The sequence below is a fragment of the Schistocerca americana genome, chromosome 4 (assembly GCF_021461395.2).
Source record: "Schistocerca americana isolate TAMUIC-IGC-003095 chromosome 4, iqSchAmer2.1, whole genome shotgun sequence".
Classification (NCBI taxonomy): Eukaryota; Metazoa; Arthropoda; class Insecta; order Orthoptera; family Acrididae; genus Schistocerca; species Schistocerca americana.
Genome location: NC_060122.1, coordinates 292,041,050 through 292,049,236, shown reverse-complemented (window position 1 = coordinate 292,049,236; position 8,187 = coordinate 292,041,050). Strand labels below are relative to the sequence as shown.

General features: G+C 43.9%; 1 non-coding gene across 1 annotated transcript; it reads left to right on the top strand.

The window, feature by feature from the left end:
- The first annotated feature begins 1,224 nt into the window (after positions 1-1,224).
- On the top strand, positions 1,225-1,299 carry Trnas-cga. Its single transcript has one exon. It is a non-coding gene; the product is annotated as a tRNA-Ser (tRNA).
- The last annotated feature ends 6,888 nt before the right edge of the window (positions 1,300-8,187 follow it).

The following is an 8,187-nucleotide window of genomic DNA, read 5'->3' as shown; positions in this document are numbered from 1 at the left end:
CAATTTCTTTTATTTTCAAATCTATTCAATGAATTGATGAAATGAAACTTTTTTAAAATTTTTAAAGCTTTACCCCGTCATTTTCCGCATCAAATAGTGTTTTTTATTCGCCATTATTTTTCTTCCGTTATTGTATTTTCATGATCTGCAAGTGCCAACCAGGACTGCTCATCAGTTGGTAAAGCGGTTGATCGTGTACACAGTGTGAGAATAGTTTCTGGTAACCAGTTAATGATTGCGAGAAATTACAGTTTTTTTTAGCTCTGAAACTGAAATTTTTCTGATTCAACTTTGTTCGTAAAGGTTAGCTTTAATCACTGTGAACAAAGCGGTCGTGATTTTACGATTAGTTCTGCCGCAGACTGTTGACCGTTGTGTTCTCGGATACGTTGCACACCACGAGGTTGTGTAAGAGTTAGGACATGAGTTTAAATTCAGGACTACAAATGGCGTCCTCTGCCGCTGTTCAGTAATTGATCAGCTGTCGACAAAGCATCTGTCATTTCTGTTATACCTCGCGGTGGCCGGTTCCATCATTGCTCGGCGTTGCTCATTAACAGCATTTGTGAAGTGGCACGCCGTGTTTGTGTGTCGCTCACAACTGAGGGGTAGCCTGTAGACGACGTGGCAACACTGTATCAGTAACTGACAGAACTCAACCATCAAGTGATTTTAATAGGACTTTTTTTGAGTTATCAGTCTTCTGACTGGTTTGATGCGGCCCGCTACGAATTCCTCTCCTGTGCTAATCTCTTCATCTCAGAGTAGCACTTGTAACCAACGCCCTCAATTATTTGCTGGATGTATTCCAATGTTTGTCTTCCTCTACAGTTTTTGCCCTCTACATCTCCCTCTAGTACCACGGAAGTCATTCTCTGACGTATTAACAGATGTCCTATCATCATATCCCTTGAAACTTCCTGGCACATTAAAACTGTGTGCCGGACCGAGACTCGAACTCGGGACCTTTGCCTTTCGCGGGCAAGTGCTCTACCAACTGAGTTTTAATCTGCCAGAAAGTTTCATATCAGCGCACACTCCGCTGCAGAGTGAAAATCTCATTCTGGAAACATCCCCCAGGCTGTGGCTAAGCCATGTCTCCGCAATATCCTTTCTTTCAGGAGTGCTAGTTCTGTATGGTTCGCAGAAGAGCGTCTGTAAAGTTTGCAAGTTAGGAGACGAGGTACTGGCAGAAATAAAGCTGTGAGAACGGGGTGTGAGTCGTGCTTGGGTAGCTTAGTTGGTAGAGCACTTGCCCGCGAAAGGCAAAGGTCCCGAGTTCGAGTCTCGGTCCGGCAAACAGTTTTAATCTGCCAGGAAGTTTCATATGAGCGCACACTCCGCTGCAGAGTGAAAATCTCATTCTGGGACCATATCCCTTCTCTTTGTCAGTTTTTTACACATATTTATTTCCTCTCCGATTCTGCGCCGAACCTCCTCATTCCTTACCTTATCTTTCCACCTAATTTTCAGCATTCGTCTGTAGCAGCATATCTCAAATGATTCGATCCTCTTGTTTTTCGGTTTTCCCATAGCCCATGTTTCACTACCATACAATGATGTGCTCCAAACGTACATTCACAGAAAATTTCTTCCTGAAATTAAGCCCTCCGTTTGATACTAGCGGACTTCTTTTAGCCAGGAATGCCCTTTTTGCCGACACCCGTCTGCTTTTGTTGTCCTTGCTCCGTCCGTCATTGGTTAATTTGCTGCCTACGTAGTAGAATTTCTTAACTTCATGTACTTCGTGACAATCAGTCCTGATGTTAAGTTTCTCGCTTTTCTCATTTCTGCTACTTCTCATTACTTTCGTCTTTCTTCGTTTTACTCTCTGCCCATGTTCTGTACTCATTAGACTGTTCATTCCATTCAGCAGATCATGTAATTTTTCTTTACTTTCACCCAGGATAGCAATGTCATCAGCGAATCGTATCACTGATATCCTTTCACCTTGAATTTTAATTCCATTCCTGAAACTTTCATTTATTTTCATCATTGCTTCCTCGATGTACAGATTGCTCACTAGGGGTGAAAGATTACTTCCATGTGTTACACACTTTTTAATCCGAGCACTTCGTTCTAGGTCATCCTCTCATATCATTCCCTCTTGGCTCTTGTACATATTGTATGTTACCCGTCTCTCCCTGTAGCTTACCCCTATTTCTTTCAGAATTTCGAACATATCGCACCATTTTACATTGTCGAACGCTTTTTTCCAGGTCACAAAACCCTATGAATTTGCCTTGATTTTTCTTTAGTCTTGCTTCCGTTATTAACCGCTACGTCATAATTACCTCTCTGGTGCCTTTACCTTTCCTAGAGTCAAACTGATCGTCATCTAACACATCCACAATTTTATTTTTCCTTTTTCTGTATGTTATTCTTGTTAGCAACTTGGATGCATGAGCTGTTAAGCTGATTGTGCGACTGGACTTGTAGACACAGTAATGATGGCGATGGCATGACCTTGAACTCACTTATCCAGCCAGAAATGAGGAGATCCTACATCTTAATGTGAACTGCCAACCATGGTGCAACTTGAAATTTTTAACTTTTACAGATCATTGCCAGAGTTTAAAAAAGCCTTTAGTGTCAGAATAAATCTATGGAATCATGTACTTCTGAACTCAAGACCTTTGGATTTGTAATGCGACACACCTTTTTTAAAAATTTTATTTCTCCACTTACGTACATCAGTATTGGCGCAATAACTAAACGGTTCCTAACATTATGGACTTTATAGCCTTTCACCTAGAAACAAAGACAATTCTGTTCCTATAAAAAAGAAAATTTTTTCCCTGCAGATAAGAATAACTCCCCATACGGTCTCAAAATATCCATGATTCCTGTCGCTTAAGGCATAGTCTAAGCAGTCAGTGCTAGTTTCCTGCTCGTCCATTTCCATGAATGGTTCAAATGGTTCAAATGGCTCTGAGCACTATGCGACCTAACATCTGAGGTCAACAGTCCTCTAGAACTTAGAACTACTTAAACCTAACTAACCTAAGGACATCACACACATCCATGCCCGAGGCAGGATTCGAACCTGCGACCGTAGCGGTCGCGCGGTTCCAGACTGAAGCGCCCAGAACCGCTCGGCCCCACCGACCGGCTTTCCATGTATGAATTGGTTCCTTGCGGAAAAAGCAATGGACAGTGGTGCACTCGAGATTGAAGAGATTAAATTCCGTGTCAGGTGTAGTTTATTTTCAGAGTGTATAAAATACATGTCAGGAATTTTAGGGATTTATTCTTGATACGAACACATTATGGAAAGTTGTTATAAAGATGGGTTGAAAAATCGTTCGTTAGGGAAGTATGAAAGGAATTTCGTGCAGTGACTGCCGATTTTATAACTTAGCTCAGATCTGAAATTCTAATCAATTTCTTGTTTACAGTTCGTCACGGAACTTGTTTTGGTTTATCTGTTTATCGTTTATTCTGTTTTAGAACAATTTCCATCATAATGCATCACAATGACGTATTCAGTGTTTAAATGATGGCTTCATTTTCCCCTAGACGCCATCCAACGGGCGTGGTTGATCCACGATGATGATCCATCTTACTTTACACGGATAGTTAGCCAGTATCTCGCTAACCAGTTTCCGAACAGGTGGGTTTACCGATGGGGGTCCGTTGCATGATATGCCCGATCGCCAGATTTGAATCCAGTGTTTTTCTTTACCACCGGGCACGTTCAAAACCCTTGGTGTATTCAGTTGCCGTACCGATGTCGACGTTCTGAGAGAGCGTATGCAAAATGGATTTGATCAGATGTGGAACAGACCAGGAATTTTCCAAAACATGCTGCAAAGTGTGGAACACAGGCCCAGAGGATGCAAGTTCATTCGAGCAGCTTTGGTAATTGTATATATCTTTAGTAAATCTTCTATTTTCGCGCCATGAATAACAAATCATTTCAGTTATGTAAATATGTTTGTGAAATGTATAATTTTGTTACATGGGTAATAAATCCTTTCATACCTCACTAATGAAGGATTTTATGACCCTTTGTTCATACGAGCTTTTTGTAATATTTTGATATCGAGAACAAAGTTCCGAAGTTTCCGATCAGTATTTTTGTACAAGGGCAACGGCCTTGCCGTAGTGGATGCACCGGTGCCCGTGAGATCAACGAAGTTAAGCGCTGTCGGGCGTGGTCGGCACTTGGATGGGTGAGCATCCAGGCCGCCATGCGCTGTTGCCATTTTTCGGGGTGCACTCAGCCTCGTGATGCTAATTTAGGAGCTACTCTACCGAATAGTAGCGGCATCGGTCAAGAATACCATCATAACGATCGGGAGAGCGGTGTGCTGACCCCACGCCCCTCCTATCCGCATCCTCCACTGAGGATGACATGGCGGTCGGATGGTCCCGCTGGGCCACTCGTGGCCTAGGACGGAGTGCATTTTTGTACAACCTGTATTTACCATCGGATGTCGGGAGCATGCCTGTGACTACATCATACGAAATGGCTTTGACATATGTAGGGAGGTGGGGACAAAGAATATTTTCCCAAACGTAGGTTCAATCTGTCGATGGGTATTGGACAGAAACACGATGCTGTAGAATTTTCCGAGTCTGGACGTTGCCACAGAATCAAAAATGTTCAAATGTGTGTGAAATCGTATGGGACTTAACTGCTAAGGTCATCAGTCCCTAAGCTTACACACTACTTAACCTAAATTATCCTAAGGACAAACACACACACCCATGCCCGAGGGAGGACTCGAACCTCCGCCGGGACCAGCAGCACAGTCCAGTCCGCTCGGCTCGGCGCGGCGCCACAGAATCAAACTGCTACAACACTAAGCAATTAAATTCTGGCAGATTGGTCAGTAAGTTCCAGCACACCATCTAGATTTGGGTGCTATTTCGTTTCTTGAAGTTACTACATCCAAATAACTGGAGGGTTTAACCTGCAGCTAGGGGGCTATCTCGTTCTTAGATTCCTTTCAAATATGAAAATATTGACAAATGAATAGTTTTAAAGGCATTAACTGAATACTTTGGCCTTTTCACGTAGTTCGTGGATCACATGTAAGTGCCTACAGTAATTTTGGCCACGTCGCTGAGCGGCGTGCGACCAACTGCAGGCAGCTCGGGTATCCGTGCGCCTCGTTAGCAGTGATGTATGCGGCGAGGGGAAGCGTTCCGCCGGCGACACGAGTTATCTGCGTAATGAGAGGCCAGCAAGCAGTTATTTATGGCGTCAGCTCTCTTCAAGAAACCACTGCCAGCCTGCTTTTAGCATCTCCACTTCCGATCTGTGGATATGCGTACACGTGTGTGTGCCCAAATCACAGGTTCCGCCTTCCTCGGCCAGAAGTTGTGGTAATTACTTGCTGCTCGAAGGATTGCACGAAGTGGACTTATTGTTAACTGTATTAATTGATAAGAGCTGATCGTGATTAGGCAGAGGACATCGAGAGAGTAATCTTATTACAAGATTTTTAAATGAGCACCAGTACGCTGCAATCAGGTTTGATATTCCAAGGTAACACGCCTGTGACATTGCTTCAAAAAAATCGAGATTTTGTTTTTTTCCATCTGAAATCGATCTTTAGTGTTTTTTGAACAAAACGGTGGCTAAAATAGCAGTTCCAGAAACATATACAATACAGCTGATTTTCAAGCTCTCAGCTCTGTTAGTAGATACACTTCACGATGTTCTTATGTTTCCCTTGTATGTACACACCTCAAAAAAAGTTTTGCGTCACACCGGTTCCCAAAACTCCTGAAGATAGACGTTGGCTGTGGATATTCTATCACAGACACAGTCCCTCTGACTGTTCACAGATGCCACTAAAACCGCCCAAAGATGTAAAAAACCATACATGAGCAGAGCCTATTAGGCGGAGGGGGGGGGGGGGGGGTCCGACAGCCGATCAATTCCAGTCATTCCACCAGGAAGGAGGTACACGGCTCGTGTTGTCTGTAGTTTAACCAATCCTAGACGGTCAATGCCGCGGTTCGATCGCATCAGCATTGTTGCTTTGTGCCAGGAAGGGCTCTCAACAAAGGAAGTGTTCAGGCGTCTCGGAGTGAACCAAAGCGATGTCGTTTGGACATGGAGGAGATACAGAGAGACAAGAACTGTCGATGACGTTACTCGCTCGTTTCGCCCAAGGGCTGCTACTGGAGTGGATGACCGCTACCTGCGGATTATGGCTCGGAGGAACCCTGACAGCAACGCTACCATGTTGAATAATGCTTTTCGTGCAGTCACAGTGAGAGTTGGCAGTATTCTCTTAGGATTTAAAGGTTGGCTACAGCGCGCATACATCAGCTCTGGAATCTAAGGTATTGTTGTCGCGCTTCGCAGCTCACGGATTAATTAGTGGCAGTTTTGAAGCCAGTGTAGGAGCCCGCCTGCTGCGGTGCGCACGTGTGTTGGGCGAGGGGTCGTCGCCGAGCTACCGTACTGCCGTGTCCGCCAGCAGCGACACAGGATTTGGTAGTGAGTTGATGTTTTTTATAATTTGCAGCGCGATTATTAATTTAAAGAAAAGGGTTTGTGTAAGTGCGTATCATCAGACGGTAATTTTGATAATGATAGGAGTTGAATTCTTAAGGGAAACCATTGTTAGGCGAATAGATTATGTATTGATTTTTGTCATTGTTTTCTTTTGTAATTGTCAGGGAATTGTTTCACTATGTATTTAATTGAGAAGTATTTCAGTCTGTCTCAAGAGTTTGATTAATTTGTAATAGTGCTTTAATGCCACTGGAGACAGATTTACATACGAAGCGATTGTTCAAACAGCTTCTAGCGTTTTGTTAATTGAATGAGAAAGAATCGCTTTCAGAATATAGTTTTTGAAAAAAGGAATTACTTGTTTGGGTTATCATTTATCGAGTTTAGATTTGACTAAAACCTTTCTCTTGAATTATATGTAGTTGTAGTAAGCAGCAGCCGCCACAGCAACAGCAGGAACCGCCATACAGAACATGCATTGCACTCAGCATGTATAATAGGTCTTTTTATGTTTTTGTTAAATATTGGAATGCAGCAGATCAAGCAGTGGCAGCAGAAAGACCAAGTAAGTTATTTGTTGCGCACAGGACCAATTAAAAAAATAATAAAGTTTAGGCGATCTCTGTAATAGTAAAGTCAACAATAGTACAAGCACGAGATTTTCAGTAGAAAACACGAGATAAGAAGATAAAGCTCGCGACTTTCAACAGGACGTCGTGATACGACTCAAACTGTGTAGAATAGAGTGCATGATGCGCAACTTCACTCCCTATGGCCATGGCCAGGTCCATCTTTGCAACCACGACACCATGCACCGCGGTACAGATGTGCCCAACAACCTTCCGAATGGACCGCTCAGGATTAGCACCACGTTCTCTTCACCGATGAGTGTCGCATATGCCTTCAACCAGACAATCGTCAGAGACGTGCTTGGAGGTAACCCGGTAAGGCTGAACGCCTTAGACACACTGCCCAGTGAGTGCAGCAGGGTGGAGGTTTCCTGCTGTTTTAGGGTGGCATTATGTGGCGCCGACGTACGCCGCTGGTGGTCATGGAAGGCGCCGTAACGGCTTTACGATACGTGAATGTCATCCTCCGACCGATAGTGCAACCATATCGGCAGCATATTAGCGAGGTATTCGTCTTCATGGACGACAATTCGCGCCCCCGTCGTGCACATCTCGTGAATGACTTGCTTCAGGATAACGACATCACTCGACTAGAGTGGCCAGCACGTTCTCCAGACATGAACCTCATCGAACATGCCTGGGATAGATTGAAAAGAGCTGTTTATGGACGACGTGACCCACCAACCACTCTGAGGGATCTACGCCGAATCGCCGTTGAGGAGTGGGACAATCTGGACCAACAGTGCCTTGACGAACTTGTGGATAGTATGGCACGATGAATACAGGCAAGCATCAATGCAGGAGGACATACTACTGGGTGTTAGAGGTACCGGTGTGTACAGCAATCTGGACCACCACCTCTGAAGGTCTCGCTATATGGTGGTACAACATGCAATGTGTTGTTTACACACACAGTAAAAAGGGCGGAAATGATATTTATGTTGATCTCTATTCCAATTTTCTGTACAGGTTCCGGAACTCTCGGAACCGAGGTAATGCAAAACTTGTTTTGATGTGTGTATATATTTGGTTTCCGAGCATTGTTTTCCTTATACACTTTTCTGTAGTTGGAGCTGCAGC